Source organism: Nuphar pumila, chromosome 5 (assembly GCF_984573655.1).
Source record: "Nuphar pumila chromosome 5, dmNupPumi1.hap1.1, whole genome shotgun sequence".
Classification (NCBI taxonomy): Eukaryota; Viridiplantae; Streptophyta; class Magnoliopsida; order Nymphaeales; family Nymphaeaceae; genus Nuphar; species Nuphar pumila.
This window is the reverse complement of record NC_143253.1, coordinates 124,754,974-124,775,443: the sequence shown is the minus strand read 5'-3', so window position 1 is coordinate 124,775,443 and position 20,470 is coordinate 124,754,974. Positions and strand designations below refer to the sequence as shown.

General features: G+C 37.4%; 1 pseudogene; it reads right to left on the bottom strand.

Moving 5' to 3' along the window:
• Positions 1 to 937: 937 nt before the first annotated feature.
• Positions 938 to 1,357, bottom strand: LOC149838540 (egg cell-secreted protein 1.3 pseudogene; annotated as a pseudogene).
• Positions 1,358 to 20,470: the final 19,113 nt, after the last annotated feature.

Genomic DNA, 20,470 nt, shown 5'->3' with positions numbered 1-20,470 from the left:
AGGCAAGCTGGGGTTTGTTGACCCCTACCAGATATCATTAAATATAAGATTGTGTTACACCCTCTAAGAGATCATTTTAAAAGTCCCATTTCCGTCAATTTGTCAAGCTGTCTAGGTATCATATAAGAATTGAATTTAGCTTTTTGGTTACAAAACTTAGTAAAACTGTACAAAGCAGCAACCAAACCTGATGGGAAAGTTGGAGAGGGGAGTTACTGTGATAAGATGTTTGATTCTGGCCACCAGGTCTGTCTGACTGTTTTTCGAAAATTGCCGACGAGCCCATTGGCAACCCAAGCGCCTAACAATATTCATTAATGCAGGCCTCCATCCTGATCACAACCAGCATTTTTTTGTGATTAAAAAAGTAGGAAATGTGCCTGACTTCTGTGAGAAACCAACCTCAAGATGTAACAGGAGTTCACGAACTTGGTCATGTTTCATATTGATTCAAATCAGTGTTGTCAGCATCGGTGAGTATCCGCCTGAATAGGCTGATACTTTTTGTACAGCTAGAAAATCAATATGATACTAACCTGAATCGGCTATTTTTTTAATAAATGTTAAAAATTCATCTTCTGATACCGCTTGTCTTGTGTTGAGAGGTTGCAGGTTCAAAACCCAATGGTATAGTTGAATAATTGGCAGGGGTCTGCCTAACCCCAGCTTGACTTTAAAAAAACATTGGTTCAAATAGTGTACTTGCACCAATCATTTATGAGGTGACCGTTTCAATAAACGACCCGTTTCATGGAGATTGAAAACTATATATCCAGATCCAACGGTGGCGACACAAGCACCAAGAAACAGTCCGGCAGGTGCGAAGACTCACACTGAACAAGCAGGAAAAAGAGAGGAAAACAAAAAAAAAAAGGAAGAGGCAGACGCTCCACACGGAGCAATTACAGACCCAACGCCAACAGAGAGAGAACGCTAGCTAGGGCACCACCGTCACCACTCGAGCAGCGGAGACCGGTGGCACGGCCGGTCCCCCGGCGGAAAAAGGTGGGGAGGAGGTGGTGGCGTCGCAGTAGCCGCGGAGGATGTCGCTCTCCTCGGCGGTGAAGCCGAAGGGGGAAAGCAAGGAAGGCCAGCACTGGCGGGTCACGACCCGGATGGCTCGGCAGCACTCGAGACTGAGGTACGACTCGCCGTTGAGGAAGAAGAGGATGATCTCCGACGTGCAGGCCCGCAGCTCGCCCAGGGCATCCAGGCACACCAGGAACCCTCCCTCCTCCTCCATCATCATGCCCGGCCCGAACTCCGCCATCTCCCGCCCGGAGATGGGCCCCAACAGTGCCGCAAGCGCGAGGACGACGACGACGATTGCCAGCTTGGTCGCGAGACTCGCACCCATTTTGCTTGCGTGATCTGTCTCTCTCTTTGAGGTTTTCAGCTTGATCTGTCATATAGTGCCTTATATAGAAAGAGAATTAAACTAACGTCGAGAAGGTGGGGGAGTCCATGCAGCCATGCAACGTGGGTGGTTATTAGCATTAAGGTTGGGCTTTTTATTAAGGCCTGTGTCTATTCGGTTTGACTCGGGTCTTGGTTTAGTTTTTTTTTTTTTTATAACCCGAATAAACCGCACCCAAGGCCTGATTGTGCTGGCTCAGCTTGACATACTTACTGTCGTGGTGCTGACAGCCTAAAATTCCGAGACTAGGGCCCCTGTCCCTATGCCTATGCTACGCGTTGACTTACGCAGAGGGACGACGCTCATGAGAATCGAACCTTGGTTGCCAAGGCTCTGTGTCAAGCAGGCTTAGGATTGGATGCCGCTAGAGCATGGGGCTGCTATTGCTTTATCATGATTGGGGCACGAGAGGCTATGTCCTCAACCCCGAGTTTTACCTTGCAGGAAGGTGCACCCATTAAGTGACCCTATTCTCGGTGAGGATTTTAATTTATCATAAAAAAATAAATATTGTGAACAATATCACAACTTTTCTCACTTAATTATTTGGTTAAATGGTAGTATCCTAGAAAACCAATAGATTTATCCCTACTTTGCACTGAATTGGATCGGTTCTCTTTAATTAAGCCTACCCAGCTGGACCTAGGTTGTAGTGTATAGATGGGTTTGATCAAATGCTTGTTAATTATCTTTTGGGTAACAAAGTGTTGGGCTGACGAGTCCTTATGGGTCATTCTCATGTAGAGAGCGATAAACTCGCCCGAGTCGGAGTCGAAGGTCTACACAAAATGCTTTGTTTTCGTGTCATTAATATGATGAATCGGGTGTGACTGATGGGGTTTATTCGCCAGTTTCAGCATTTAATGGTGTAACGGGTAGACTCGGTGGGACGTGGGGAGACGAACCGGCCACAATTCGCTTGACACCAGTGCTGAAAATGGATCGGAAGCGGAATGGATCCTGATCCACTCTAAAATACGCAACATGAATAAGAAAATAAAAAATGAAAAGAGGATTGTAGCCCAGCTGACTAACGTGAAGTAGCCAACTTAAAATTTATGCAAAAATTTGTGATTAATGATCGTGGTTAACAGTAATTATTACAAGGGACCAACACATGAAGAATGAAGCTCCTGGTCCATGTTTACGTTTTCCTTACCTCCCATTCACTTAGGGGGCACTTGTTTCAAGCCCTTTCTTACGAAAGAGCGTCTTTTTCATAGGAAATATGGCCTCTTTCATACCTTGGGTGAAACAAATATGTCTATGGGAAATATATGGTGGGACCCGCTTAATTAATGCCCAAAACAACTTTTTGGTCAAGAAAAAGGTCGACACCTTTCTCCTGAGAAAGAACTTTCCCTCCAAAGTGGCCCTTTCGAAGAAAAGAGGCATCCCCTGAGTTGGAGCCTAACAAATTGACCCCTTAATCTGAATAATTTTTTTGTCAGAATTTCAAGTGCATCTAGCTTGAAATTTAAAAAATATGAAAACCAGAAAATCAGAGATTTTGAATTTTTGGATTTGCAATTGATAATTTCAATTCCACTTTCCAATTGTGAAAATCGCAAATAGCTGTTTTTGTGACGATTAATCATGGTTTTTCTATTTTGTAGATTAATCACGATTTGCCGATGAATCCAAAGGCCAAAGTTGATCGATTTTTTTGGCGATTAATCATGATTTGATGATGAGAACAATTCTCGAGGAATCGCCGAGGATGAGTTTGGCTACCATGAAGGCCCGTTTGATTTCAGGAGAAACTTTTGGAAAAAGAGGCCTTCCTGTGATAGCTGGAGCTCAGGCATTTCACCAGGTGCGAAATAAAACAGGGAAAAGTTTCTTAAAACTTGACTATATGGATAAGTTTTATCAACTTTTTTAGGAGGGGAAAAAGAATTCGGTGTACAGACGTCAGACTTTTTTAACCGGATAAACTTTACCCATGTAAAGTTTATCCAACTTTCTTCGCCTACAGCCAAACTGGGTCTTAGGAGGCATTTTCGCACTGTTTTGCACAAAACGCCTTTGACGCATCCACGTTGCTGGAAACGAACGTGCCCAAAGAGAGAGTTTGTTTCACGAGAAGTGATGGGAATGACCTTTCCCATCCCTTTGTATGAGTTTTTAGACAGGGATGCCGATGAAGATGGCTGGTGAGAAAAATGTTTCACAAGGGGAGGGTGTGACTGAAAACCAGGGGCAAAGGGTGAGAAAAGTTTAGAACTACACCTGCCAGTTCAGCTTTTCGTCTCCCCATTAGTGTGGCCAGTGGCCGAGCCACAAATGCAAGCTAGAGTGGGCACAAATGCAAAATAAAAATTAAAAAATTTTATGACAACAAACTACATCAGCAAGTACAATTTTTTTTTGAAGAACTACATAGTGTCAATTAGGAAACTTAATTAAAACTAAATAATATGTTTTCAGTAATAAAAAATTATTTATAACATGCATTTATACTTCAAAATTTAACTTTGTTTGATTTATAGATCAAAGAAAATACTTTTCATGAATGATGCAATGTGAGCTTCGACCTTGAAATGCATTCACGAAAATGTGACAAAGGGACAAATAAATAGTCAATTAATTAGTTAATCCTTCAAAAAATCTACAAAGCACATCATAAATGTTTTATTAATAACTAAAACAAGTACAAGTCTCTCTAAACTAAGAAACACATAAAACATATTTAATAAATTTTATGTTTTTCACCAATTTATCTTTATCATAAGTTTTCCAAATAACTTATAAAAAAATCATATATTAATGATTACTAATAAATATTTAATAAGTGAATAAGAACTGAATTAATTGAAACAAATAAATGATAATTGAAACAAAAAAAATACATGTTAATTGAAACAAATACATATTAATTGAAATAAAAAAACAAATACATGCTAATTGAACATGGTTGGAGTTAGGACTCAAGCGACTCAGGCTACAGAGCCTCGCAATGCCTGGGTGGGGTCAGTGACTCAGTGCTCTAGCCTCAGAGAGAGAGAGAGAGAGAGAGAGAGAGAGAGAGAGAGAGAGAGAGAGAGAGCTTTGTTAGTCTAAGTCAAAATAGGGAAGAAAAAAGGGATTATGTGAGAAGTTACAAAAGGGGAAGGGGGGGATTGGGTCAGGCACCAGTGCCCACCCTGATTACTGCCCATGGCATACACGGGTTAGGGTGGGCACTGCCTACCGTGACTCTGTTATTCCAACCTTGTGATAAAATGGATTTCAGAAAAGAGATCTTAAGCCTAGAGGCACGTTCTTAAGATCGCTATCTTTAGAACTTCAATTGCCCCACTCCGGAAATTCCGAAGATGTGAAAAAGGGTTTTGTTACGATTGAGTTTTCAGGATACAACTAGGCTTGAACCTCAAGAGAGTCACTACTTCGCAAGAACAGATGACCTCTTCCACACATGAACTCTGCAAGCCAAACCGGGAAAAAAGAAAGGAGAAAACTGGAGAGTCAGAAATTCTGATGATCCAAAAGACGGAAAAGGAAGAAATTTATAGACTAGCCAGGCCAAAATGTTTTGAGATAAATGAGATTAATGGCCATAATCCTGACAGTTTGAAATTAGGATGAAAATGTCCTTGAACGGTCACCCACCTTTGACTGTCAATCAAAGACCTTCAAAACCGTCTAACAGCCACAAAGCATCATAAACTCAATATAAATACTATTAAAACCTTTCAAACGGCCAGATATCTCAAAACGAACATTTGTGCCTCATATGCACCTTGCACCGCTGCGAGCGTGTGAAGTGCGCCATCAAAATGCCACATTGCGCCTCAAGCACCCTTGCGCACAAACATGCGCGCGTGCGTGCACGCGAACGACGCGTCCGTTGCTTGATGATGCACAACAACATCCACAAACCACCTAAAGACTCAAGGCATACCAAAGTAAAGAATAGATAACAAACTCTCTATTTAAACCTCTTAAAAAACTTTTCTCTCTTAGATATGGGACTAAACTTTTTCAAGGCACTTTTGATAGTAAACAAAATCACCAAGATTTTAATTTTAAAACTTTTCTAACAATCCCCCACTTGTTTTAAAATATATTTGGCTTGCATAGAAACTCATGCTTTAGTGAGAGTGTCTGCAAGACTTGAACCCCCACTTTTTGAAAGAAAACCTAAATTAACCAAGGTGCTAAGTGGACTTACCTTAAACTTAACTCCTTATATTATTAACGGATTTTTTCAATCATATATAGGTTTCCAAAAGTTTAATTGTGTGGATTTCATGTTGGCACATTTAGAGCCTTGTGCTTCCCTAGATTCATGAGTGCTCTAGAGAATTGCCAATTCTCATAAGAAATGACTCACACTTCTACACTCATATAGGTGAGTTTGTCTAGGTGTACTGTAACACACACCCTAGCCTTAAGGCCTACAAACTCATTAAGCGCTATTAGCTCAACCCTCACATTAGTTACAGCTCATGAGTACACATCAGTAATGGGCTTACATAAATATGTTCAATATCTGTCATTCACCAATTCATTTTTCATTGAACCTATGCATGTGGGATCTCCAGCGTTCTAGGTTGGGTATCCTTAGGTGATGACTTAATTGGCTTAATTCTCATTCCCCTCGATGTTTTACTGATGACATCCCTCGAAGGGCCTTTCGTAAATGGGTCTGCCAAATTTTGACATGACTTCACATATTTCAATGATATAATATTGTCATCAATCATTTGTCTTATAAAACTGTGTTTTAGACTAATATGTCTAGACTTCCCATTGTATTTCATATTACCTGCTTTACATATAACTGATTGGCTATTACAAAAGATTGATATAGCAGGTATAAGCTTCTCACCTAGTGGAATATCCACTAGCATATTCTTAAGCCATTTAACTTCTCTACAAGCAGATGCCAAAGCAATAAATTTAGATTCCATTGTAGAATGAGTTATACAGGTCTGTTTCTTAGATCCCCATGCAACTATTCCTCCACCAAGAGTAAAAACCCAACCACTCGTAGACTTGGAATCTTCAAAGTCGGTATTTCAACTTGCATCACTACACCCTTCAATAATAGCAGAAAACTCGGTATAGTGAATTTCATAGTCTAAAGTATGCTTAAGATATCTAAGAATCTTGTTCACTGCATTCCAGTGTTGATGACCAGGATTATTAGTGTATTTACACACTTTACTCATTGCATAGGCAATATCAGGCCTTGTGCAGTTTATTGCATACATAAGGCTACCTACAACACTGACATATTTTAATTGTTGAACACTTGCACCAACATTAGGAGTCAATTTCATATTTGGATCATATGGGGTGCATGCTGGTGAACTATTAAGATATCCATACTTTGTAAGAATTTTCTCAATATAATATGATTGACATAATACAATGCCATTATTATTTCTTACAATTTTGATTCTTAAAATAACATCTGCAACACCTAAGTCTTTCATACAAAACAAGGAAGATAAAAATCTTTTTATTTGATTTATGTATTCACTATTGTTACCTAAAATAAGCATATCATCAATATATAAACAAATAATAATAATTGAGCTACTATCTACTTTACTGTAGACACATTTGTCAGCATCATGAATTTTAAAACCATTATGTACCAAAGAACTATCAAATTTTTCATGCCATTGATTAGGGGCTTGCTTTAATCTATATAAGGATTTCTCAAGTTTGCAAACTTTGCACTCTTGCCCTAGCACTACAAAACCTTCAGGTTGCTTCATATATATCTCTTCATCTAATTCTCCATTCAAAAAAGTCATTTTTACGTCTATTTGATGGATTTGAAGCTTATATATGGCAGCCATGACAATCAGAATTCTAATAGTAGATATTCTGGTTACAGGAGCAAAAGTATCAAAATAATCAATACCTTCTTTTTGTTTAAAACCTTTTGCAACCAAAGGAGCTTTAAATTTATCGATTGTACCATCAACTTTTAATTTCTTTTTGAAAATTCATTTGCAGTCAATAATTTTGCAACCAACAGGTAAATCCACTAATTTCCAAACATTATTATACATAATTGATTCTATTTCATCATTAATAGTTTCTTTCTAAAATGCAGCATCTTGAGAAGACATCGTCTCTTGAAAAGACACAGGATCATTCTCAATTAGAAATGTATAAAAGTCAGAATCAAAATTGGTTGGTTTTCTAATGCGTTTACTGTGCTTAACTTCAGTTTTTGGTTCAGCAGCACAATCATTAGAATATTCAATCATGTCATTAACAGGATGTTCATCTACTATAATACGACTGTCATCAAGAAGAGAATCAAATGTTTTTTTATGTTCTATGAAAGATGTATCTCTAGATTCAACAATAACATCATTAACAATGTCTAAAAATCTATATGTTTTACTATGATCAGCATATCCAATAAATGCACATTTAAATGCTTTAGGTTCAACCTTCTTTCTTTTATTTTATGAAATTTTAATATATGCTAAACAACCCCAAACACAAAAATAACTAAGATTAGGTTTCTTACCAAAGCACAATTCATAAGGTGATTTTTCAGATTTGGAATAAGGAACTCGGTTAAGAATATAGCAAGCAGTAAGTATAGTCTCGCCCCACAAGTTGGAATGCAAACCCGTATTAAGAAGCATAGCATTCATTATTTCTACAAGTGTTCTGTTTTTCCTTTCTGCTACTCTATTTTGTTCAGGAGTTCTAGGCGCTGAAGTTTGATGGATAATATCATTATCTCCACAGAATTTATCAAATTCTCCTTCTAAGTATTCACCTCCTCTATCTGTTCTTAAATGCACAATCATTGTTTTAAACCTATTTTGTACTTCAGCAAGATAAAGAAGAAATTTGGAAAATGCTTCAGATTTATGTTTCATCAAATAAACATAACAAAATTTCGAGTAATCATCTATAAAGCTAATAAAGTACCTATTGCCACCACGACTCAAAACATTATCCATCGTACACACATCAGAATGCACTAATTCAAGCAATTTATAATTCTTTTCTACACTAGAAAATGAGAGTCTAGTTAGCTTTGTTTGAATGCATGTCTCACACTTATGATTATGTTCTATTCTAACATGACAAGGAAGAAGACCAAAGTTATTCATATTATGAATGCAACGAGAATTTATATGTCCTAATCGTGAATGCCAAAGAAAATAGGAGTCAACCATATAAACAGAAGTAGTAGCTTCATTTATGCTCATCTTGAACATACCACCAGTGGAAAACCCTTTTCGTACAAAGTTTTTTTCTTTGGTCACAGTTTCAATCCCGGACTCAATAACAATCTTAAAACCATTTCATGACAGTAGATCTGCAGAGATTAAATTTTTTCGAACTTCTGGAGCATAGTGGACATTCTCAAGTGTTAGGACTTTCCTGGAGGTGAACTTAATTTCCACACTCTCTTTTCCCAGCACTTTAGTTGAGGAAGAGTTTCCCATAAAGAGATTGCATCCCTCCCCCACTACTTCATACAACTTGAATAAGTTCTTGTCATTAGCCATATGAACAATGCTTCTAGTATCCAGGTATCAATTCTTATTTGCAGCCACCATAAAGGTTTCAGAGATTACAGTAACAAGTCTCTCCTCTGAATCATTTGGCTTAGGACTAATGCTCTTCCTTTCTCTGCATTCTCTAGCAAAATGGCCAAACTTGCCATAAACATAGCAACTAATTTTCTTTTTATCAGTTGGCTTTTTTCCTTTCACAAAATTCTTTTTGTTTTTTGGGGTTTTCATGATTTTGCCACCCTTGTTACTAACAAAATTCACTTTAGAATAACTCTCTTTAGGACTCGAATTCTTTTTGTCACAAAGACAAGTCTCCTCCTCAATTCGGATGTCTTTAATAAGACCATCTAAAGTGAGTTTCTCATTTTTATGTTTTAGGTGATTCCTATATTCTTTCCAGGAATCCGGTAGTTTTCCAATTATGACAACAACTTGGAAGTCATCATCAAGATACATATCTTCTCATTTGATCTTATAGGCCATTATTTGCATCTCATGAATTTGAGCAAGTATAGGCTTATCATCAACAATAGAAAAATTAACATACTGATTTACGATAAACGTTTTGTTACCAGCATCTTCTGCATTGTACTTGATCTCAGAAGCATTCCACAACTCTCTAGCCGACTCCAATGGAGAATATAAATCAAAGAGAGAATCAGCTAAAGTGTTCAGGATATGTCCTTTGCGTCGGTAGTTGTCAGTATGCCACTTCTCTCGCTCTTTCTTCTGTCTCAACGTCTCCAGCAACGACAATGGAATAAGCCTTTTTAAGGACATAGTCGATATGCAGCTCGGACAACAAGAAAGAGACCTTTGATTGCCACCGCTTGAAGTTTAACCCAATAAATCGATCTAGTTTTTCAAGGTCACGACTAAGCAGATTGATGGAGTTGGATGTTGAACCAGAGGCCATATTGAAGTTCTAAAATTGTTATTCCAACCTTGTGATAAAATGGATTTCAGAAAAGAGATCTCAAGCCTAGAGGCACGTTCGTAAGATTGCTATCTTTAGAACTTCAATCGCCCCACTCCGGGAATTTCGAAGATGCGAAAAAGGGTTTTGTTACGACTGAGTTCCCATGATACAACTAGGCTTGAACCTTAAGAGAGTCACTGCTTTGCAAGAACAGATGACCTCTCCCGCACATGAACTCTGCAAGCCAAACCGGGAAGAAAGAAAGGAGAAAACTGGAGAGTCAGAAAATCTGATGATACAAAAGACGAAAAGGGAAGAAATTTATAGACTAGCCAGGCCAAAATGTTTTGAGATAAATGAGATTAATGGCCATAATCCTGACGGTTTGAAATTAGGATGAAAAGGTCCTTGAACGGTCACCCACCTTTGACTGTCAATCAAAGACCTTCAAAACTGTCCAACAACCACAAATCACCATAAACTCAATATAAATGTTATTAAAATCTTTCAAACGGCCAGATATCTCAAAACCGAAAAGTCAAAACGGACATTTGCGCCTCATATGCACCTCGCACCGAAGTGCAAAGTGCGCCATCAAAATGCACATTGCGCCTCAAGCGCCCTTGCGCACACACGCGTGCACGTCCATTGATGCACGATGCGCAACAACGTCCGCAAACCACCTAAAGACTCAAGGCATACTAAAGTAGAGAATAGATAACAAACTCTCTATTTAGACCTCTTAAAAAACTTTTCTCTCTTAGATATGGGACTAAACTTTTTCAAGGCACTTTTGGTAGTAAACAAAATCACCAAGATTTTAATTTTAAAACTTTTCTAATAGACCCATATCCCTCTTAAGAAATTTCTCCAGGTCAGGGTGGGTACATGCCCACCTTCCCATGAACATGGCTCCGCCACTGGGTGTGGTGCTTGTTTCATCAATGGTAAAGACTAGACTTTCCTGTCAACTGAACATTTTTCCATCAAAATGCCTATAAACAAACGGGTCGAGGGAAGGAAAGGCCCTTTCATGGGAAAGGACATGAGTTTTTTTTTTTTTTTAAAGGCAAGCTAGGGTTAGGAGGACCCTTACCAGAACAACAGCTGCCCCATGTGTCAGAGGATTCGATCCTAGGCCTTCAGCTTGACACGAGACCCCGCTAAACACATGGGATACCACCTCGTGTGAATGGCATGAATTTCTTAAAGCACTTGCCCGCATGTCAATGAAAATCCTTTCACATGGGAAGGTCTGAATGGATTTTGACTTCTCCTCCCCCCCTTTTTAGGAGGGAAGAACAGGTGCAATGTGTTTTCACACTTTTTGTGTGGTGCTGCACCTAATCACCTACCACCTGCAGCATACAGCCGGTTAGCTGTGGGGCTCAACCGTGAGGATCTTAGATCACTTTACTAACCTGATCTGCTCTCTGCTCTCCTTTTCGCAGGGTTGTCATTTTCCTCTCTCCAATATCTTCAATGTCACATATTTCCAAACCCCACATCATTTTTTGTCTCATCTTAAGGTATGCATGGCTTTTACCTCCTCTCTACATATGTTACGGGTCCATGTGACAAATATCGGATCGCAAGAAATTGCCTAAAAGTTTAAAACGGCAATTTCTTGTGAGATTTTCAAAATATCGCAAGATTTATGAAAAATATAAATACTGCGATTTAAACATGATATTTACTTTTTAAACAACTATTTATCCTGAAAAATCAGTGTGTTTTTTATTTTTAAATATTTTTTATCAATATTGTATTATAAAAATATTTTTTATATTTTTTAATTTATTTTTTTATTGCCAATATTTTGTCGAAAAGAATGCAAGATTTATAAAAAAAATTTCAATTTCTCGTGAGTTTTTAAAAAAAGGGATTTTGCTGCTTTTAACACTTGGCACTATGACATGGACATGCTGTTTTGTTCATGGGCCCTTGGTGACATGAGTGACACGCTCGGACACCGACATGTATCATTTTAATAGTTTTTATAATATTTTAATACTATTCGATATTTTTTAAGAAAATTATATTTTTTACTATTAAATTATAAATAATTAGATCTTTATTGATTTTTTTTTTAAAAAAAATCCATGTCTTGTGAGTTGAACTTGTGTCGCGTGTCCTCGTCTCTGCGAATCTTTGTGATGTAGCTCACTGCACTTCTTGAAATCCCCAGTGCTATGTGTGTCATGAATTCTTAGCATGCCTTGTTTTATGACTTGTTCCATCAAATGTGGGGAAAACTTTGAAGGTAATTTTCAATGTAGTATGATGCCCTGTTTTATAATTTATCCTTGTGTTCTGATTATGGATTTATAATTTTTTTCTCAACTCTCCTTTGTCCGTGGATGTAAGCTAAAAGCTCAACTCTCCCTTGCACATGGACTCTCACTTCCCATCTCTTAACTGACGCTTTCTTTGTCTATCCTGTCCTCCAATTGTTCTCATGAAAAATAAATCTATAAACTGCTGCTTGAACTGCCCCGGATCTACGGCTGAGAAACAAACTCAGCCGCTCGTGTTCAGCTTGTAAAGAACTCATTCAAAGTCGTAAAGTAGGCTCAGCAAGCTGAACATGAACTATAGGTACTCTGCTCGGTGCAACTTGTATAAGCTTGTTAAGCAGTAAGATATATTTTAGATATGTTTTACATCATATAATGTAATATAGAACATATGATTGAACTATTTGATTTGCAAAAAATAGATTTAGAAATAAAATCTTATTGCTTCTAGCTTTTTAAACCAATGTTTTTTTTTCTATAATCCTATTTTTTTAGCTCTAAAACAATGTATTAGGAAACAAGCTAGCTCGAGTTCGGCTCATATAACTGAGGCTCATTATGAGCTCGAGTTTGGCTCATATAACTGAGGCTCATTATGAGCTCGAGTTCGGCTTGGCTCACCACAAGAATGAGACAAGGTTGAAAACTTCAAGCTCCACTCATTCAGCTTGTTTAGCAGCCCTACTCAGCGGAAGCAGATCAGGTCATGCAGAACATGGGCATTTTTTCTCATGCCGACATCGTGGCCGTCTGTTTGCATTTTGGATGAATGCCACGTGGTTTTGTTGACTTTTGAGCTTTTTAAAATGCAAATTGGATGGCCACGATGCCAGCATGAGCAAAAACGCTCATGTTCAGTATGACCTGATCTGCTTTCCTACCCAGCTCGGTCTCCAATCACCTAAGCGTAGTCACAAATCTAGCATTCAGATTTTCTCAGTAAATATAAGTCTTGCAAAAAATTGAAAATTTTTATTTTCCTTGAGAAAATCTCTAGGAAACATCCTTTGACTTTGCACTACTTACGTTGGTCTTGTTCGGTCAGGACTGGGTCAATGTCTGGATGGTTCTAGGACACCCCCAAATTCTTTTACATATGAAATAAGCAGATCCCATGTGTGCATTTAATTAAGGTGGCCTGTTTGAGTTATCGAGTCATCTTGCCAGAGTCAGTCAGTCAACTTTGGCCAATACAAAACCGAGTTTCAAGATCACCAACCATGGCTCCAATCTTTATCGTCATTAAAGCCTTGTCCCAAGATCCATTTACTCTTAAAGTCAGGGTACATGCCCAATTCCTCGATATTGTTATTTTTTTTATAAGGAAAAACCTCACCTAGAACCAAGTCAACAAATGGGTCTGCCTTCTTGTGCTGAGACCTTATCCGCCAAGTAGGATTCGATCTTGGGCCTTCAACTTGACACAGGACCCCACTGACCACATGAGTAACCACCCCAATAAAGTTATGTCTATTATGTAATCCATATTGTGAAAATTCACTCTTGATGATGAAAACGATGCATTTTTCTTTTCACTGGCATGATAATTGGTGGCAAATTTTCTTCCTCAACAGGCTTTTTTTTTTCCACAATCTCTTCACTTACTGATCATCTTTTCTGGGCACCTGGACTGATCCAAAGATAGGCATGATCATTGTCATTTTCTATTTCTTGGCATCCGGGTGCTGTAACAAAGTTGGCACAATTGGACGAATGCCAACTTGGCTCAAGAAAGGTGACTTTCATTATTATTATTATAAATGATTAATCAGTTTAACATTTAAATTACTACAGAATCTTGATTTTGAAGATTAAAGCATTAAATACTGATTTGTTGAGTTGACCAATAGAAGTTGACTGATTTTTGTCCTATTAAAATCAAGACGTCCCAATTTTCTTGTCACATGGTTCAAGATATGACATAGATCTATGTAATCTGCATGCAAAATAAGACACAAGGACATCCACTTTCTACTATATATATATATTGGCATTGTACCACCGTACACCCACATAGATCTTAAGTCCCAAAGCAAAATCTGGATCATGTTTAGCATATTCTATTATTACTTTAATGTGTTCATACCATTTTTAAACCACCCTTGTTTTCATGAATTACGAGGCATTGATTTTCAGCGTCTCACAATTGAAATCTTATGCCGTATTAAACATGATAATAGCTTCTCACTTAGTAAATAAATCATGTTAAACACATGTGCGGTTGGATTTAATGTTTAATTACTAGATCCATACAAACAATAGTGTATACCACCATAAGATATCACTGTACAACACTACCATATATTTTTCACAAAGAAAACAAGAATATTTACAAAAGAGGGAGGGGCATTAACCAAAGAAAGAAGAGAAAAGAGAGAAAAATATATTTCATTCAACACATTCAAATACATCAAAATGAGTTGTTTTTATAGACTAAAAGAGCTCTCATAAAAGCATTACAAATAACAAGGCATAATTAAAATAATAACACTTGCTTAGGTAAAACCAAATTTTCTTCGAAGATCATAATCAAACTCCCAAGTGAAAGTTTCTTATCCATCACATTCGATAAGGTGCTTCTTCACTTGGCGATCATGTATTTTTTGAGTTTTTAGAATTTGAATCGGCCTTCGAGATTCAACCGAATTGGGAGAGGTTGCAACTCCTTCAGGAGGATCCCCATTGTGTGCCTTAAGCCTAGACACATGAAACACCGGGTGGATTTAGATTGACGGGGGCAGCTTGAGTTTGTAAGCAATGGGTTCAATCTGCTTCAAGACTTGGTAAAGGCCATAATAGCGGTGAGTAAGTTTGTGCACTCTCACTCCTGCTCGGGTAGTTGCTTTTTAGATCTCCTTTTGAACTATACCCAATCCTCAATCTTAAACTCTCTATCCTTCTGATTCTTGTTATGAAGTTGCCACATTCTATTTTGGGCTCTTACTAAATTATTCTTCAAGAGATGAAAAAGTTTATCTCTCGTCCTCAATTGTTAGTCTACCTCTCGGAACATGATGTATCATTCCTCATAAAATAAGGTTTTAGGAGAGGGCTGACCATAAAAAACTTAATAGAGTGTTATTTGTGTTGAGGAGTGAAATGAGGTGTTATAAGACCATTCGGCTTAAGGTAGATAGTCAGCCCATGACTTGGGATTCTCTTAGGCAAAACAACAAAGGTATGTTTCAATGATTCAATTTACTACTTTGGTTTGACTATTGGTTTGGGGGTGGTAGGTTATACACTATTTTATTTTGGTTCCTAAGAGGCAGAAATATTCATTCAAAAAATGGTTGGTGAATTGTCTCGGTCACATACGATGGATTTGGGCATTCCATAAAGTTTTCCTACATGGTGGTGAAAGGTTTTCGACAACAGTTTAAATGGTGTACTTGTGGAGTAAGGCCATGCAGTGAGCGAACTTGGTGAATCGAGCAACTACAATGTAGATGACATCTTTCTTGTTGGAGGGAGGAAGATCTTCTATGAAATCCATGGTGATGTCATTCAAAGTTTGGTATGTGATGAGCAATGGGTGGAGGTAGCTGACATGCTTGATTGTCTCGTAATTGTTGGCTTGACATATACAACATACATTTTGAGAGCCTTGCTTCTATTCCGTGGGCTCCACTTCTCATTGTAATTATAGCATAGTTCCTTTCTGCACCGATCCACCATTTGAGATTTAGTAACAAACTCGGTTTTGACCAGGAGGGTGTGAATTTGCTTTTAGCACCCTTTTCCTTAACTTGGGTGCATGATACTGGCCTGTCGAGGGGTCGATTAGACCTCTTTATATGACATACTTTATTTCACCTTTCTTCCATTATTTGTTCTTTAACAAAACACTCTTTCAATGATTAGGGGTCTAGAGCCATAAGCTCAATTCAAATTTCTTCTTTAAGACCTCTCATGAATGCGGCAATCAAGTTGGGTCAGACCAATCACCACACATTGTGCTTAGGTCTTCAAACTTGGCTTGATATTCTTGAATGAACGCTTTTTTACTCAAGTTTTTCATCCCCACATTATGATTTATATATAAAGAGTGTCCAAGTTTTTGAATTCTATCTAAGTTGATGTTTTGTGACATTGTTTGTGCTAACGGTACCATAAGAGTGCTTCACCTTCAAGGTGAGTAATGGAACATCCTAATCTACTCTTGCGAGAGATTCCTTGGTTTGCATAGTATTGTTTCGACTTATACAACCAATCATGGAGGCCCTTCTTCAAAAAAATAAGAAAAAGAATCTTCATGGGTCGTGCGCGAGAGAGAGAATCCAAAGTTGGAAGTTCTCAAACCAGATCCATGACCTTTCGAGTGCCGCTCGAGGATAAAATTGTGCCCTACTTCTTCATCACGATTATCATTCTCCTCGTGATTGTTGTCGTCTCCACTTCTGATGTTGCTATGCAAGAGCTGGGTGGTGTCTTGCATGGTGGTATGAAGTTGCTGCACCATTTGGGTAAAGTTGGCTATGTTGGTCTCTAAGGTAGTCATCCAAATTTTGACACCTCCAATTTTTAAGTTGGTGTCTTTCGCAAATTGGTTAAAGGTTTCAACAATTAATTTAAAAGTTTGATCTCAGAGCTTTTTAAGAATGATAAAAACTTTATTCTGATACCACTTGATGCATTTTGATGAGTCTATTGGGTTTTAGGGTGTAAGTGAGCTAGGTTAGGTTTAGGGTTAAGTAAAAAAGTCAATTCAAGTAACATGGTAGGCCAATTCTTACAGGGTTCAGTATAAAATCTGGTACTCCTAAACAGGATGACATAAAAAACTCAAAATTTAGGAGATGATTATAAACACCATAATGAATGTACGTGTCAAATTTTTAGGTTAGGGGATTTGTATTTTGAAAAATAAAAATTGAACAAGTTGCAGGTCGGGATTAAGTTTTCTACATACTGGATTGAGTTTGGGTAAAATAGGCTTAGTTTGTAAAATCAATATCTCTATATAGAGATATGATAAAATTTTGATTTTTAAAAGGTCTAATATAGGTATCCTAAGGGTACTTGAATTAAAGTTTTAGACTCAAATGACTAATAGTTTGGTCCCAGCAACTTCTGCAAATCTAATGAAAATTCAATTACGTTAGAAAATAGATTCTGGACAAGTTGGGACTTAGGAGGAGTTAATGCTTAAGTGAGGCTTAGGAGAAGGGTTCCAATGACTTACACATTTCAGGATGAATGTTATAAGACTGGAGAAAGGTTTGGTCCATCCGAGGTTGGCCAAGGGACCACATTCATGGTTGGGTTGGGTCGAGCCCTCCGCGATGTTAATGCAATTCACACAAACTCAAAATAAAAGCAATCTTACTTTGTACATTGGAAAATTTAAACCCAAGCAAGGTCTAAACCACCTTTCATTGATAAAGAGAAGAGCCTTTAAAGAATGTTGAACTAGTTAGTGGGTAGACTCATTGGGGTAAGAAAAGAGAGAGACGTCCACAAGATAGATAAGGAGACATTAACTAGAGAGAGAGAAATAAGAGAATAGTCTATTTCATTCAACATATTCAAATACATCAAAATGAGTTCATTTTATAAACTAATGGATCTCTCATAAAATCATTACAAATAACATAGTATAATTAAAACAATAACACCTACTTAGGTAAAACCTATTTCAGTGGTTAGGTATTATCTTCCCTAATTCAGTTGATAAGAGATCAACTTCACAAAAGTCACTTGAGTTTTCAAGGTTCATTAAGGAGGAAACCTTAAAAGGTTACACGAGTTCCCTGGAAAGGCTTAATGACCTTGGGGGGGGGGGGGGGGCGTAGAGCATGGGGCTCACACGTCCCCTTAGAGCCATCTAGAGGGGACACCCATTGTGGGTCCCACTTGTACTTATGGTCTTCATTAAAGAGGGTGACCAAGGGTGGGTCCCACACTACTGATGTGGTGTGGTTGCTGGTTGAGGTGGCTTATATGGTTGATAGAGTGACACTTGACATGGGGTCCCATGTGGTTGAGGTGACTTGCATCACATGGAGCTTTGATAATGGATTTGGATCGCTCATACTTAGACCCATTTGCATGATTTAGACCCTTGGAGCTGGATCTGGCTCACTCGAGACTTGGTTTGCATCAAAAGTCAAATACCTTTTCCAAAAAAGTAACTTTATGAAGCTATCAAAATTACCTTTTTGACCTCTAAAAGTAACCTTGCATTTTCAACCGTATCATTTTTTGTGTGTTTGTCATTTTCATAAGGTTTAATTTATCTAATATTAAACCTAATTGGTTTAATGGTATATTAACTTATATATATGGGAAATATAATGTTTAGTGGCTACAACCATACAAACAATATAATGTTAAATATTTATAATAGAAAATGGTCGTACTGTACGATAAAAATGATGTGTTTTCTAAAATGCCCTATAAATTTTGAAATATGTCTGATATTTAAATTCATGAATATTCAATTGTAAAAAGACCGTTTTAACATTCACACAACTAAATTTTATCAATTTCGTACGATATATCGATACACTCTTCTTGTATAAAAGACTCTCACTAAATGGTAAATTCACACAATTTATTTTGTTGGACCATAAAAAGTTTGCATAACTATATTTGCAAATTTCCTGTAACTGAAATCATAGAAACTTCATAAATATTATATTAAATTCGCGTATATAGTATGAAGTTCACTAATATAACCTGTGAAGCTTCTTTAAGTAAATAGACCACAATTATAGTATGACCTTCATAATTATAATATAAACTTCGTGAATATAACATGCAGACTTCTGTTAAGTAAATACTCATCGCAGAGATCTGCAAATGTATGCTTATATTTACAAATACTATATATATATATATACTGATTGGTAGCTGCTCACACGTTAGGTGCTAAATGGGTTTTTCAACATTTTTTCATTTTATTTATAAATTCTGACTGTACAAATGTGATATGTACTTGATTTTATAGGGATCAGCTTGTGAAGCGTTCAATTCCGACACATGGGTGGGTTTTTATAAGGTTTGAAAATTTAACGGTCCAAAATCTTTGTCAATTTTCGAGTTTCCAAACATCATTTTTTTCATTGAGGTGTGGATTCTTAGTAAATTTACCATTCCCAACACATTTATAGGGCCAGAGAAGATGAAAACCCCATTTAGCACCTAACGTATGAGCAACTACCAATTTCTCTCTCTCTCTCTTTCTCTCTCTCTCTCTATATATATATACACAGAACTTATGCTTCATTTGCATACTTTTCAAACATTCTCACATTAGACTTGTGTGTACAGAACTTATGCTTCATTTGCATATTTTTCAAACATTCGTACATTAGACATAATATTCATAAATTTTCTGAAGACTTAATTGTGACCATCCCCCTGAATCAAGCTAAAGTGATGCATTGGAACTCTGAGGAGTCAGAGGCTAGTCAGGGTCAAGTAAGGGCTTGCCTTAGTCAAGGAAGACTTCAGTGGTTATTGCCAAAAAGACTTAAGGGGTCGGACACACCAATAACCCACATTCAAGGATCAACATCTAATTAGGCGTGGTACCATGCCAGATCCTGGCACTCTCCAAATGGACCCTGCTCTGAGATCCCCAAGAAAGCCCTTAACATCAAGGCTCTCTGGATATGTTTCGGGTTGGGGTGTTAGGCTAGAGATCCTTGGATTCCATATCAAGGGTATTAAAAGATTTCCTATATATATATATATATATATATATATATATATATATATATATATATATATATATATATATATATATATATATATATATATATATATATATATATATATATATATATATATATATATATATATATATATATATATATTAATGAGGGACTCTCACTGAGACCACCCCCTGCGAGGTAACCCCAGGTGGGGTAATCGACACTGACGTAAATTTGTTGTCAAATTTACTAAAAAAAGCTATAAAACTACAACTATCTCAACCATTAACAGAAGAAAAGCTAGAAAAAAAAGCAAAGATCCAATTAGATCTTTATGAACCCGGTTCTTCTGCTCCGCTCTTGCATCAGATACCCACATGTCCGGTGGAAGTTAAACCTAAAAGTTCTCAATAATATCTAAAAAGTGAAATATCAGGAAACTTTTTAGACATTTTTGCTTTCTCAATTACATGTGGTCCCCACTAGTAAATGTCATTGGCAGGTGGTTGTCCTATAGAGTTTAGGACACATCCCCATGTATTTGAGGTCAAGGGCCCACTGCAGCAGAGCTGTCAATGGATGGGATGCTAAGCTCTATCCAAGCTAGAGTCTAGACTGGTTTAACAAGACTAATCTGAGACCGTTCAGGGTCAGTCATGGATTCC